The sequence below is a fragment of the Saccopteryx bilineata genome, chromosome X, assembly GCF_036850765.1.
Source record: "Saccopteryx bilineata isolate mSacBil1 chromosome X, mSacBil1_pri_phased_curated, whole genome shotgun sequence".
Classification (NCBI taxonomy): Eukaryota; Metazoa; Chordata; class Mammalia; order Chiroptera; family Emballonuridae; genus Saccopteryx; species Saccopteryx bilineata.
In genome coordinates, this window is record NC_089502.1 from 98,098,186 (window position 1) to 98,112,599 (window position 14,414).

A 14,414-nucleotide genomic window follows, 5' to 3' on the forward strand; every position below is an offset into this window, starting at 1 on the left:
TTATGCTGTATTTTCATTTTTCTTTAATTCAAAATATTTTCTAATTTTCCTTATAAGTTTGTCTTTGATTCATGGATTACTTAGATGTATGCTTTCTAATATCCAAGTGTTTGAAGCCTTTTCTCTCTATATTGATTTCTATTTTAATTCCTTTACGTATTCTTTATGATTTCAGTTCCTTTATATTTGAGTTTGGTTTTGACCCAGGGTATGGTCTGTCTTGCTACTGTTAGGTATAATATTCTTTTCATGTCAGCTAATTCCACTAAGTTGATAATGGTGTTCAGGTCTTACATAATCTTGCTGATTTTCTTTCTACTGGTTATATATATTAATTACAGAGGAGTGTTGAAGCCTCCAAATATAATTGTGAATTTTTCTACATCTTATATTAGGTCTGACAGTAATTTTTTTCACAAATTTCGAAGCACTGTTGTTAGGTGTTTATACATTTAGGATTGTTAAGTCTTTTGGGTGAACTAATAACTCTTTCAGCATTATGTCATGTCCCGCTATATCCCACTTTATCCTTATAATTTTCTTTGCTCTGAATTCTTTCTTTTGATCAGTGTTTGTATTTTATATCTTTTTATCATTTCACTTCACCTACCTGTATCATATTTGAACAGTGTATACTTGGGTTGTGTTTTTGTTCTGATAATTTAGACTACTATACTCAGTGTAATTACTAATATGCTCAGTTTAGGCCTGCTATTTTATTATCTTGTTTATTTTAATTTAATTTAATTTTTATTGATTTATAGGGGATACATTGGTTAACAAAACTATACAGGTTTCAGGTGTACAATTCTATAACACATCATCTGTATATTGCATTGTTTGCTTACCACCCCAAGTCAAGTCTCCCATCATCACCATCTAGTCGCCTTGACTTTCTTTTCTTTGTGCTTACCTATATTGTTATTTCCTTTTTTCCTGACTTTACTGCCTTCTTTTGGGTTAGTTGAACTTTTTTTAGTGTTCCATTTTAATTCATCTAATGTGATTTTTTTCAGTTTATCTCTGCATATTTCTTGTGATTACTGTAGGGATTATACTATACATATTTAACTTTGTACAGTCTATTTAGAATGGATACTTTACCACTTCAAAAGGAATGTAGAAACTTGACCACCCTATAGGTCCCTTTACCCTCCCCTCTTTATGTTATAGTTGTCTTGTATATTACATGTACATCTATTTTATTTTATTTTATTTATTCACTTTTAGAGAGGAGAGAGAGAGAGACAGAGAGGGAGAGAGAGGACAGAGAGAGAGAGAGAGAGAAAAGGGGAGGAGCTGGAAGCCTCAACTCCCATTTGTGCCTTGACCAGGCAAGCCCAGGGTTTCGAACCGGCAATCTCAGCATTTCCAGGTCAACGCTTTATCCACTGCGCCACCACAGGTCAGGCACATGTACATCTATTTTAAATCCCTCACACATTGGTATCATTTTTGTTGTCAGCTGCCAAATATATTTTAAAGAACTCAAGACAAGAATAATCTGTTATATTTACCCAAATATTTACCATTTATGTTGCTGTTATTTCACTCCTAATGTTCTAAATATCTTTCTGCTATAATTTCCAACTAGCTGAAGATCTTCCTGTAGCATTCTTTTAGAGCAGGTTGTTTGCTATAAATTCTCATTCCCAAAGTATATTTTTGTTGCATATAGAATTATATGTTGACAGTTCTTTCTGATCTCCATGGTTTCCAATGAAAAATCTGCTGTAATTTAAATTGTTTTACCCCTATAAAGAGATGTGTTGTTTTTTTCTTTGGTTGTTTTCAAGATTTTTTTCTTTGTGTTTATGTTCAGTTTGATTTGGATATGTCTGGACATGAATATCTTTGGGTTTATCCTGTTTGGGGTTTTTCTTTGTTCAGGCTGTTCAAAGTATCATAGGTATACTTTAGATTTCAAAATAGGCTGATATAATAATGATAAGAGACTTTTTTCAAAAAGTGTCTGCTTCTTAGGGACCTGCGCACAGTAGAAGTAGAAATGTTTGCTATATAGCCCAGACAGAATTTAACATTAATTGTAAATTATAGTTGCAACTCTTGCTCCCTTTCAGTGATGTGGAAGATTGTTGCAAATGGACTAGAATGGAGGGAATTAAGCCCCAGGGAGAATGAGTGTTTTGCACATCTAGTAAGTTGCAGGGCTATAGGTTAGTTTCCAAGTTCTGTTTCCACTGTAATAGGTTGCTATACACTTATGGAATTTGCCCCTCCCCACAAACTGAAACTTTAACGTAAGATTATGGTGAGATGCTGATTTAAAATGTCTACTTCTTTTATTAGGAAAAGTCTGAAATTTTCATTATTTCAAGGGGGCATCAAGTCTTGGTTGGAGCAGGGATTGGTACACTACAACCAGCATGCCAAACAAATCTGGCCTACTATCTGTTTTTGTACAGCCCACAAGTTAAGAATGTTTTTTGTTTTTAAAGGATTAAAAAAATCAGAAGAATAATATATTTCATGACATGTGAAAAGTATATGAAATTCAAATTTAAGTGTCCCTAAATGAAGTTTTATTGAAATATATAGCCCTGTCCATTTGTTTACATATTATCTATGGTTTCTTATATGCTGCAGTGACAGAGTTGAATAGTTAATACAGAAATCGAATGGCCTGCAAAGCAAAAAAATATTTATTGTTTAGCCCTTTACAGAAAAAGTTTACTAACTCCTGGTTTAGAATAATATTATGAGTTGAGTTAGAATATCAGTGATCCAAACTGTGTGAAAAGGGCAGCTAGAATTCAAACTTTGCTCTTAGGGATAAGAAATGTAGAGAATAAGAGTTATTACAGTACTAATCTATTAACGTACTTAAATATTTTCAGTTGTGCAGCAATATTCCACATTATCTCTACTTTTAAAATTAGCCCTTCAGGAAATCCTGCCGTTTGTGACAACATGGATGAACCTGGAGGGCATTATGCTAAATTAAATAAACCAGACAGAGAAAGACAAATACTGCATAGTATCACTTACATGTTGAATCTCAAAAAAATGTCAAACACATAGAAATATTGTAGAATGGTAGTTATCAGGGACTAGGGGATGAGGAAATAGGAAGAGGTTGGTAAAAGGGTACAAACTTTTAATTATTAGATGAGTAAATTCTGGGGATGTAATGTACAGGCTGGTGACTATAGTTAACAATACTGTACTGTATACTTGAAAGTCGCTGAGAGAACAGATCTTAAATGTTCTCACCACAAAAAGAATAAATAGAAGAATGTGAGGTGATGGATGTGTCAATTAACTCAGTGATTGTACACTTTTAATACTTTTAATATACAGTGTGTCCGTAAAGTCATGGTGCACTTTTGACCGGTCACAGGAAAGCAACAAAAGACAATAGAAATGTGAAATCTGCACCAAATAAAAGGAAAACTCTCCCACTTTCATACCTGTTCAGTGCAGTTCGATGTGGGCTCACACACAGATTCTTTAGGGCTCCTTAGGTAGCTATCCCGTATAGCCTCTACAGACTGATGGCCTACCAGAATGGGGTTTCTCCACCAAACTGCCGGTTTCCTTCAACTGCTTATCCCACTGAGTAATGTTATTCCTATGTGGTGGCGTTTTGTTATAAACATGCCGATGTTCACGTTGCACTTTGGTCATGGATTCGAATTTAGTGAGCCACAGAACACACTGAACTTTCTTTTGTACCGTCCACGTCTCGACTGGCATGGCCTTGGGCTGCTCTGCTGTATACACGGTGTTATGTCATCATCTACGCATGCGCACATGCTGCCACATCATCCTACAGAAACTGGGAGGGTTTTCCTTTTATTTGGTGCAGATTTCACATTTCTATCATCTTTTGTTGCTTTCCTGTGACCGGTCAAAAGTGCACCATGACTTTATGGACACACTGCATTACAATTTTGTCAGTTATACCTGAGTAAGGTTGAGGGAAAATTAAATTAATTAATAAAGGGAAATAAATAAATAAATAAAACTAGCCCTTTAGGTCAGGAGAAATTGAATGGATGAAAAGCCAGAACAGTTACCTAGTTATTTGAAGAAGATTGTCAATTGGAGGCACTTGAGGCCCAAGTATGACAGGCTTAGGAAGGTTTCTTGGCTAGAAGAGATAAAGGCCATTATTTAAATTTTGTTTTCCTGCTTCAGAGTTGGACTTTTTACAAGTCTAATTACCTAATTGACTTTCTGTCAATAGGCTTCTTTTGTGAAATTGTTTCTCTGTGACTAGTGAGAGGAAATAGCTGGTCACTTTGAAATAAGAAAAGCCTAATTCTGACCAGGAACTGAGCCTGCCATCCCCCTCATCCTTGCCCTTATAAGTGGACCACTCCTCTGGACTTAGTGACCTTCCTTGCCTGCTGGTATCAGTAGTCCATTGAAATGTCCATAACTCCTCCCATCATCTTCCCTCCATTCCAAGGACCAAATGAGCCACATCTGTACTATTCATGCATTTAAGGATGTTTTGGGGATTTTTTGTTTGTTTGTTTGTTTTTTACATAGACAGAGAGTGAGTCAGAGAGAGGGATAGACAGACAGGAACGGAGAGAGATGAGAAGCATCAATCATTAGTTTTTCATTGCGTGTTGCAACACCTTAGTTGTTCATTGATTGCTTTCTCATATGTGCCTTGACCGTGGGCTTTCAGCAGACCGAGTAACCCCTTGCTGGAGCCAGCGACCTTGGGTTCAAGCTGGTGAGCTTTTTGCTCAAACCAGATGAGCCCGTGCTCAAGCTGGCGACCTCAGGGCCTCGAACCTGGGTCCTCTGCATCCCAGTCTGACGCTCTATCCACTGCGCCACCGCCTGGTTAGGCCATTTAAGGATGTTTTTAGGCCTAAGTTAATTTCTGTTATTCATTCAAATTTAAACTTCTTAAGTGGGTCACCTATCATAGAGTTTCTAGAAACAACCAATTTAAATGCATAATACACATTAATTTTTAGTGTAAAAAAATCATCCTCTTGATTTGGAAACTTCCTTTTATGTGACAGAAAAAAATTTTTCTTTGTACAATGTATGCATATGTATATTCTATATATGTGATATTTATTTATTTATTTATTTTCACCCTTGGAACTATTACCACCATGAAATACAACTGTCCTAAATGCCCTAAGCCAGTGTTCCCCAACCTTTTTTGGGCCACGGACCAGTTTAATGTCAGAAAATATTTTCATGGACCGGCCTTTAGGGTGGGATGGATAAATGTATCATGTGACCAAGACAAGCATAAAGAGTGAGTCTTAGATGGATGTAACAGAGGGAATCTGGTCATTTTTTAAAAATAAAACATCATTCAGACTTAAATATAAATAAAACAGAAATAATGTAAGTTAGTTATTCTTTCTCTGCGGACCAGTACCGGTTCGCGACCTGGGGGTTGAGGACCACTGCCCTAGGCCATACCATCCTGGATGAGAAACAAGGGTCTGAATAATAATCACTCACAGACTTGCTAGCTCTGTTATGGTTCCAGGCCAGTCTTCAAACATACAAATCACCCTGGAAACACCTGCTATGTTTTCCTGAATAAGTACTCTAGAACTCCCAATTGTCATCTCCCCCTTCTCCTGTTTCCCTTTAACCTCTGAAGCAGAGTCCCTATTGGGCTGTTATTACTTTTAGACCTGGAGGCTGCTCTTCTGTGTTTGCACAGCTCCCGGTGCTGCTACTATCACTGACATGCCTCACTCTACTGGTGTGGCTGACCCTTTCATCCAGTACCCAGTTAAAGGCACCGGTGTCTGTGCTAAGGCTCTTGACTCTCTTGTGCATCTTGCTAAAGCTAGAGTTCCTGGCCCTGGCTGGTTGGCTCAGTGGTAGAGCGTCGGCCTGGCGTGCAGAACTCCTGGGTTCGATTCCCAGGCAGGGCACACAGGAGAAGCGCCCATCTGCTTCTCCACCCCTCCCCCTTTCCTTCCTCTCTGTCTCTCTCTTCCCCTCCCACAGCCAAGGCTTCATTGGAGCAAAGTTGGCCAGGGTGCTGGGAATGGCTCTATGGCCTCTGCCTCAGGCGCTAGAATGCCTCTGGTTGCAACAGAGCAGCACCCCAGATGAGCAGATCATCGCCCCCTGGTGGGCATGCCAGGTGGATCCCGGTCAGGCGCATGCGGGAGTCTGTCTGACTGCCTCCCCGTTTCCAACTTCAGAAAAATACAAATAAATAAATAAATAAAGCTAGAGTTCCTGAGGCTATGGGGACTGCATGCTAGCTTTTTAGTTTTCTGTGGAAAGCCCTTCTCTTACTCTGATTCTGAACCAAGTCCCTGAAAGTTGAGGCTTTAGGCAAACCTAAGTAATACATTTCACAGCCTTTTCTGAATCATACCTTGGGGTATTACTCCTAGATCCAGTTGAGCTGCTATCTTTTCTTGGTCCCTTTCTTTACTAGGAGATTCCTAGAAACATGGGCTGCTCCTAGGCACACCCTGAGAATTCCACTGGTGTGTTAATCACCTTCTGCTCAAATGAATTCCTCTTTAAGTTTATGTGTATATATAGTCATGCACCTCATAATGACATTTTGGTCAACAAGGGGCTACATACATGATACTGGTCCCATAAGGTTATAATGGAGCTGAAAAATTCCTATCACCTACCCGTGTCACAGCCATCTTAATATGGTAGTCCAAAACATTACTCATGTCTTTGTGGTGATACTGGTGTAAACAAACCTGCACTGCCAGTCATAAAAGGATAGCACATACAGTTATGTACAATACATTATACTTGATAATAACAACTGTTACTGGTTTATGTATTTACTATGTTTTTTGTCATTATTTTAGAGTATACTCTTTCTATATATAAAGGAAGTTTGCTGTAAAATAGAACGCTGTGTTACACAGCAGCTGCCTCATACATCTTGTGTGTACTCTTTTTTTTTTTTTTTACAGAGACAGAGAGAGAGTCAGAGAGAAGGATAGACAGGGACAGACAGGAACGGAGAGATGAGAAGCATCAATCATTAGTTTTTCATTGCACATTGCGACACCTTAGTTGTTCATTGATTGCTTTCTCATATTTGCCTTGACCGTGGGCCTTCAGCAGACCAAGTAACCCCTTGCTCAAGCCAGCGACCTTGGGTCCAAGCTGGTGAGCTTTTGCTCAAACCAGATGAGCCCGCGCTCAAACTGGCAACCTTGGGGTCTCGAACCTGGGTTCTTGGCATCCCAGTCCAACACTCTATCCACTGCGCCACCACCTGGTCAGGCTGTACTGTCTCTTGATTGCATAATTTTCTCTTGTGCTTGACTTAATCTTGCGTTTTGTTTAGTAGCATGCTTTACAGGCTTATAGCCTGGGAACAATAAGGCTATACCTTATAGCCTGTATAGGAGGCTATACAATCTAGCTTTGTGTAAGTATACTCTATGTTTGAACAACCACAGAGTTGCCTCATGGCATATTTCTCAGAACATATCCCAGTCATTAAGAGCACATGACTGTATTGATAATATATGTTCTGTAGTGCATATATTCCTGTTCCTCTGTCTCCTTAAGGAGATTTTAAAACTGCTGTAGGAAGCCCAGAGCTTAATTTCCACCTTTACCTAAACTAAGCCGTCTGCATTCCATCTGAGATGTTGTCATTAGTTTGGTCTTCTCCCTGCCCAAGCATTCTGCCATGTAACCAGCTGTGCTCATTTGGGCCTAAGTGGTTGACCTATCAGTCCAGTGTTGCTACTTCATAGAAGTTGACTTTCATTCTTCCCAAACCTTTATCTGCTTTTGTATCCAATTCCAAAGATTGTTATACTCCTAGTTTTTTGAGGTAAGAGCTTATTGATTTGAGACTTTCTTATCTAAGTATTTAGTTCTGTAAATATCCTTCACAGCACTGCTTTAGCTGTGCCCCCACGTTTTTGATATGTTGTATTTTCATTTCCATTCAGTTCAATATTTTGTTTTGTTTTGTTTTTCCTCTTGAGACTTTCTCTTTAACCCATGGCTTAGTTAGGAGTTTGTTATTTAATTCCCAAATGTTTAGAAAATTTCCTGTTATCTTTCTGCTATTGATTTCCACTTTTGATTCCATTGTTGTCAGAGAATGCACTCTATATGATTTCAATCCTATTAAATTTCTTTAAGCTTGTTTTATGGCCCAAGATATAGTCTATCTCTGTATATTTTCAGTGGGATACACTGTTCTTTTTTGTTTTGTTTTGTTTTTTGTTTTTTTGTATTTTTCTGAAGCTGGAAACGGGAAGAGACAGTCAGACTCCCGCATGCGCCCAACCGGGATCCACCCGGCACGCCCACCAGGGGCTACGCTCTGCCCACCAGGGGGCGATGCTCTGCCGCGACCAGAGCCACTCTAGCGCCTGGGGCAGAGGCCAAGGAGCCATCCCCAGTGCCCGGGCCATCTTTGCTCCAATGGAGCCTTGGCTGCAGGAGGGGAAGAGAGAGACAGAGAGGAAGGGGGTGGAGAAGCAAATGGGCCCTTCTCCTATGTGCCATGGCCAGGAATCAAACCCGAGTCCCCCGCCAGGCCGACGCTCTACCGCTGAGCCAACCGGCCAGGGCCTGGATACACTGTTCTACAAGTATTAATTAAATCCTGTCCATTGATTGTGTTACGTTTTTCTCCATCTTTGCTGATTTTTCTTCATTGGCTCTGTCAGTTGTTGAGAGAATGTTCAGGTCTCCAACTCTAATGGTGGATTTGTCTGTTTCTTCTTTCACTTTAATCAGTTTTTGCTTCACATATTTTGCTTTAGTTTTTGGGGGGAGTTTCTTTTTTGTTTGTTTTTGATTCATACACGTTTAGGACTGCTATTTGTTTTTCTCTGTCTGTGATAATTCTCTTGTTATTGATACTAATAAGCCACTCCTGCTTTCTTTTGAGTAATGTTTGCAGCTTATATTTTTCTCCATTATATTTTACTTTCAATTTAATTATATCCTTATATATAAAGTGAGTTGTGACAGATGTATAGATGGATGATATTTCTTAACCCATTCTGCCAATCTCTGTCTTTTAATTGGTTCAGTTTAGACCAGGGGTAGTCAACCTTTTTATACCTACTGCCCACTTTTGTATCTCTGTTAGTAGTAAAATTTTCTAACCACCCACCGGTTCCACAGTAATGGTATAAAGTAGGGAGGTAACTTTACTTTATAAAATTTATAAAGCAGAGTTACAGCAAGTTAAAGCATACAATAATACTTACCAAGTACTTTATGTCTGATTTTTGCTAAGTTTGGCAGAATAAATCTTTATACAACAACTTACTATAGTTAAATCTATTTTTTATTTATACTTTGCTTGCTCCGCTACCACCCACCATGAAAGCTGGAATGCCCACTAGTGGGCGGTAGGGACCACATTTACTACCACTGATTTAGACCACTTATATTTCCTGGTCATTCAGAGATCAATGAAATGTCTATCTATAGCAGGGGTCCCCAAACTTTTTACACAGGGGGCCAGTTCACTGTCCCTCAGACCGTTGGAGGACCGGACTATAAAAAAATACTATGAACAAATCCCTATGCACACTGCACATATCTTATTTTAAAGTAAAAAAACAAAATGGGAACAAATACAATATTTAAAATAAAGAACAAGTAAATTTAAATCAAACTGACCAGTATTTCAATGGAAACTATGGGCCTGCCTTTGGCTAATGAGATGGTCACTGTGCTCCTCTCACTGACCACCAATGAAAGAGGTGCCCCTTCTGGAAGTGCGGCGGGGGCCAGATAAATGGCCTCAGAGGGCCGCATATGGCCCGCAGGCTGTAGTTTGGGGACCCCTGATCTATCGAATACATTTTCTAGATTTGTGTCTGGCTTTTTTATGAGTGACTTTTTTTGTGACAGAGACAGAGCAAGTCAGAGAGAGGAACAGATAGGGACAGACAGGAAGGGAAAGAGATGAGAAGCATCAATTCTTCATTGCGGCACCTTAGTTGTTCATTGATTGCTTTCTCATATGTACCTTGATGGGGGGGGGTGCCATAGCCAACTGAGTGACCCCTTGCTTGATCCAGTGACCTTGGGCTCAAGCTGGTGAGCCTTGCTCAAACTAGATGAGCTGTGCTCAAGCTGGCGACCTCATGATCTCGAGTCTGGCTCCTCCACGTCCCAGTCTGATGCTCTATCCACCGCGCCACAGCCTGGTCAGGCCATCAGTGACTCTTTAAATACATGATATAATGGAAAGCTTACTAGATAAAAAATCAAATGCCCTGGGGCCCTAAGCCTTCCTTTGCTGTACAGCAGTTCTGTGACCTTGGGTAAATGATACCACCTAGTTCCATTAAAAAAAGGCATATATGTGTGTGTGTGTGTGTGTGTGTGTGTGTGTATATATATATATATAATTTCATTAATCTCTTTCCCTTCTCTGATCTCATCTTCTCTTCTACTTTCCCTCTGGTCCCTTTGATCCCGCCCGCCTCTGCCTCTGTTCCATTGCCCAGTCCACATTGGTCATTGGATTCCTCAAATGAGTGAAGTCATGTGATATTTTTCTTTCTCTGACTGGCTTATTTCACTTAGCATGATAGTTTCCAGGTCCATCCATGTTGTCACAAAAGGTAAGATTTCCTTCTTCCTCACAGCCGCATAGTATTCCATTGTGTATATGTACCACAGTTTTTTAATCCACTCGTCCACTGATGGACACTTGGGCTGTTTCCTGATCGTGGTTATTATAAACAATGATTCAATAAACATGGGGATGCATTTCTTCTTTTGAATCAGTGATTTGGTATTCATGGGATATAATTGTATGAATATATGGTGGTACAGAATACAGATGATACATAACAGCCTTATAGAGAATAGGACAGAAATCCTAGAGCGAAGGGAGGAAGGCATTGGAGGGAGGGGGCATGGGGGGCTGAGGGGAATAAGGGGGTGGGGGAGATATATTCAGTGGGACACTTGCATCTATATAAACACAAATTAAAATCTAAAATAAATAAAATATGGAAAAGAAGAAACCCTAATGAAATAGAGAATAAAGCAACTACAACAGTAAGTATACTTACTAAAAATAAAGGTGGTTTTTGAAATACCAAAAAAAAAAAAAAATAGGTCACTGACCTGTTTTTTTTTGTTTGTTTGTTTTCTTTTCTGAAGTTGGAAACGGGGAGGCAGTCAGACAGACTCCCGCATGCGCCCTACCGCGATCCACCCGGCATGCCCACCAGGGGGCGATGCTCTGCCCACCTGGGGCATCACTATGTTGCTACCAGAACCACTCTAGCGCCTGAGGCAGAGGCACAGAACCATCCTCAGCGCCCGGGCAAACTTTGCTCTAATGGAGCCTTGGCTGCGGAGAGGGGAAGAAAGAGACAGGAAGGAGAGGGGGAGGGGTGGAGAAGCAGATGGGCGCTTCTCCTGTGTGCCCTGGCCGGTAATAGAACCTGGGACTCCCGCATGCCAGGCCAATGCTCTACCACTGAGCCAACCGGCCAGGGCCCACTGACCTCCTGTTGGACACCAAGTGTACTGGGCTAGGTATCAGAGACATAAAGATAAAACATGACACACTCTTTGCCCTCAGGGAATTGAGAGTCCACTGGGAGGCATGTGCAAGTAATCAAATAATTACAAGGTATAAATATTATGATAGATGTTAGTAGGAATATTTTACCCAGCTTTGGAATGGTTAGGAAGGTTAAGTAAAGCTTCCAATAAGAGGTGATGGCTTAGCATAGTTGAATTTTTAATTTCTTTTTTTATTTTATTTTATTTATTCATTTTTAGAGAGAGAGAAAAAGGGAAGAGCAGGAAACATCAGCTCCATTATGTGCTTTTACCAGGCGAGCCTGGGGTTTCAAACTGGCGACCTCAGTGTTCCAGGTCGACACTTTATCCACTGTGCCACCACAGGTCAGGCTGAAATTTGAAAAGAAAAATTTAATAGAAGTCATAAAGATTAGAAAGAAAAAAAGAGAAATGATGGCTGCACTGAATTTTACATGGCCAGTAAAGGTTGACCAAGTTAAAGGGAGCACAGAAAATTTTAGAATATTTTAAAGTTTTTGTTTCTTTGTATTTAAAGAGAGATTGGCGACCCTGGCCGGTTGGCTCAGCGGTAGAGCGCCGGCCTGGCGTGCGGGGGACCCGGGTTCGATTCCTGGCCAGGGCACATAGGAGAAGCGTCCATTTGCTTCTCCACCCCCCCCTCCTTCCTCTCTGTCTCTCTCTTCCCCTCCTGCAGCCAAGGCTCCATTGGAGCAAAGATGGCCCGGCGCTGGGGATGGCTCCTTGGCCTCTGCCCCAGGCGCTAGAGTGGCTCTGGTCGCGGCAGAGCGTAGCCCCTGGTGGGCATGCCGGGTGGATCCCGGTCGGGCGCATGCGGGAGTCTGTCTGACTGTCTCTCCCCATTTCCAGCTTCAGGAAAAAAAAAAAAAGAGAGAGAGAGAGATTGGCATTCCAATCAAGAAAAAATAATCCAGCCCCTATCTGCTCATACTAGGCACACATGTTTAATATTGTATAATCTAGGTGTCCTCAGGCCTTAGTATCCTATGGATCTATTGTTACCCATATTTCATGGTTCCGAGCTTCACTAGCTCCTGCTGGATTTTCAGCCTCCAGTTAAGTGTTCATGGTTAAGTCTATAAGCCATCATGGGGTATCTCACATGTCTTTATAAGTCAGTATCAATTATAGTTACCCTTCTTGTGTGCAAATCATTTACAAAGTAGATGCTTAGGGTAAGCAGTAGGGAAGAGAATAAGATTCAAAAGACTTAAATTTAAACTTTTGTCACATTTCTAATTCTTTTTTCTTTTTTTTTTTTTTTTTTTGTATTTTTCTGAAGCTAGAAACAGGGAGAGACAGTCAGACAGACTCCGGCATGCGCCCGACCGTGATCCACCCGGCATGCCCACCAGGGGGCGATGCTCTGCCCCTCCAGGGCGTCGCTCTGCGGAGACCAGAGCCACTCTAGTGCCTGGGGCAGAGGCCAAGGAGCCATCCCCAGCGCCCGGGCCATCCTTGCTCCAATGGAGCCTCGGCTGTGAGAGGGGAAGAGAGAGACAGAGAGGAAGGAGAGGGGGAGGGGTGGAGAAGCAGATGGGTGCTTCTCCTGTGTGCCCTGGCCGGGAATCGAACCCGGGACTTCTGCACGGCAGGCCGACGCTCTACCACTGAGCCTACTGGCCAGGGCCAGACATTTCTAATTCTTATATTTACCCTAATGGTGTGTTTTGCACATGTAAGTTTCATAATATTTGTTTCCTTCTACTTCAAACCATACTTGTGTTTATTAATAAGGATTAAATAATTTTATAAAGTTTTTTTAACCATTGTAATTATTACTACTATTTTGAAGAATTATTTTGCCATTGTCTACAGTTTTTCTAATAATTGCATGAATATATGATGGTACAGAATACAGGTGATACTGGGTAATTTCCTCATGATATTCACCAGTGACCATGCCTTTTAGAAGAGTGTCTGGCTTGGGAAAACATTGAGGATGGTAATTCTTCAAAAGAGAAGATTAAACCTGACCAGGCGGTGGTGTAGTGGATAGAGCATCAGACTGGGATGTGTAGGACCCAGGTTTGAGACCCCCAAGGTCGCCAGCTTGAGCGAGGGCTCATCTGGTTTGAGCAAAGCTCAACAGCTTGGACCCAAGGTCGCTGGCTCGAGCAAGGGGTTACTCGGTCTGCTGAAGGCCCATGGTCAAGGCACATATGAGAAAGCAATCAATGAACAACTAAGGTGTCGCAACGAAAAACTAATGATTGATGCTTCTTATCTCTCTCCGTTCCTGTCTGTCTGTCCCTATCTATCCCTCTCTCTGACTCTCTATCTCGTTAAAAAAAAAAAAAAAGAGAGAGAGAGAGAGAGAGAAGATTAAGAGGGTGCCCCTTCCATACATACACGGACCATTTTAAACAAAATTTGGTAATGGCCACTTATAATTATGAGTACTAAAAATAATATAAGGACTTTATTGCTATGAGGGGTTTAGGAAAAAGGGGTATTTCTAACAATTTTTGAAATGTTGAAATGGATCCCAAAAGCATATAATAGAATTTTCTAGCTAAGTCTGAGGGAAATAAAATGTCATAGTCTCCCTTTTGGGGATTCAGGTAAATCTGGAGAATTTAAAGGTGCAGTTTGCAGGATCAGGGAGGAGACATTCTTGCATCATTACCCAGCCCTCCCATGAAAGTAGCATGATGTAGTAGATAGAGTATGGCTTTGTGAATCAGTCCATGGGTTCAAGTCTCAGCTCCCTGATTACTCACTGAGGCTCTTTTGTAAAAAGTGATAACTTCATATCATAGGTATGATTAAATGAATTAAAGTATGTGGAGCATCTATGATAGCAAAGGGTACCCCATGAGTATAGTCCCCCAGTATCCCTCTTTATAGTCTGCCCCTAGTTTGATTCCCCAAACCTACTGCATATCAGTCTT

At 40.8% G+C, this 14,414-nt stretch overlaps 1 protein-coding gene and 1 non-coding gene across 3 annotated transcripts in view; one reads left to right on the forward strand and one right to left on the reverse strand.

The window, feature by feature from the left end:
* Positions 1-14,414, forward strand: part of JADE3 (jade family PHD finger 3) — a 176,894-nt gene that overhangs the window by 29,640 nt on the left and 132,840 nt on the right. The window lies entirely within an intron of this gene.
* Positions 13,075-13,150, reverse strand: TRNAG-GCC (transfer RNA glycine (anticodon GCC)). Its single transcript has one exon. It is a non-coding gene; the product is annotated as a tRNA-Gly (tRNA).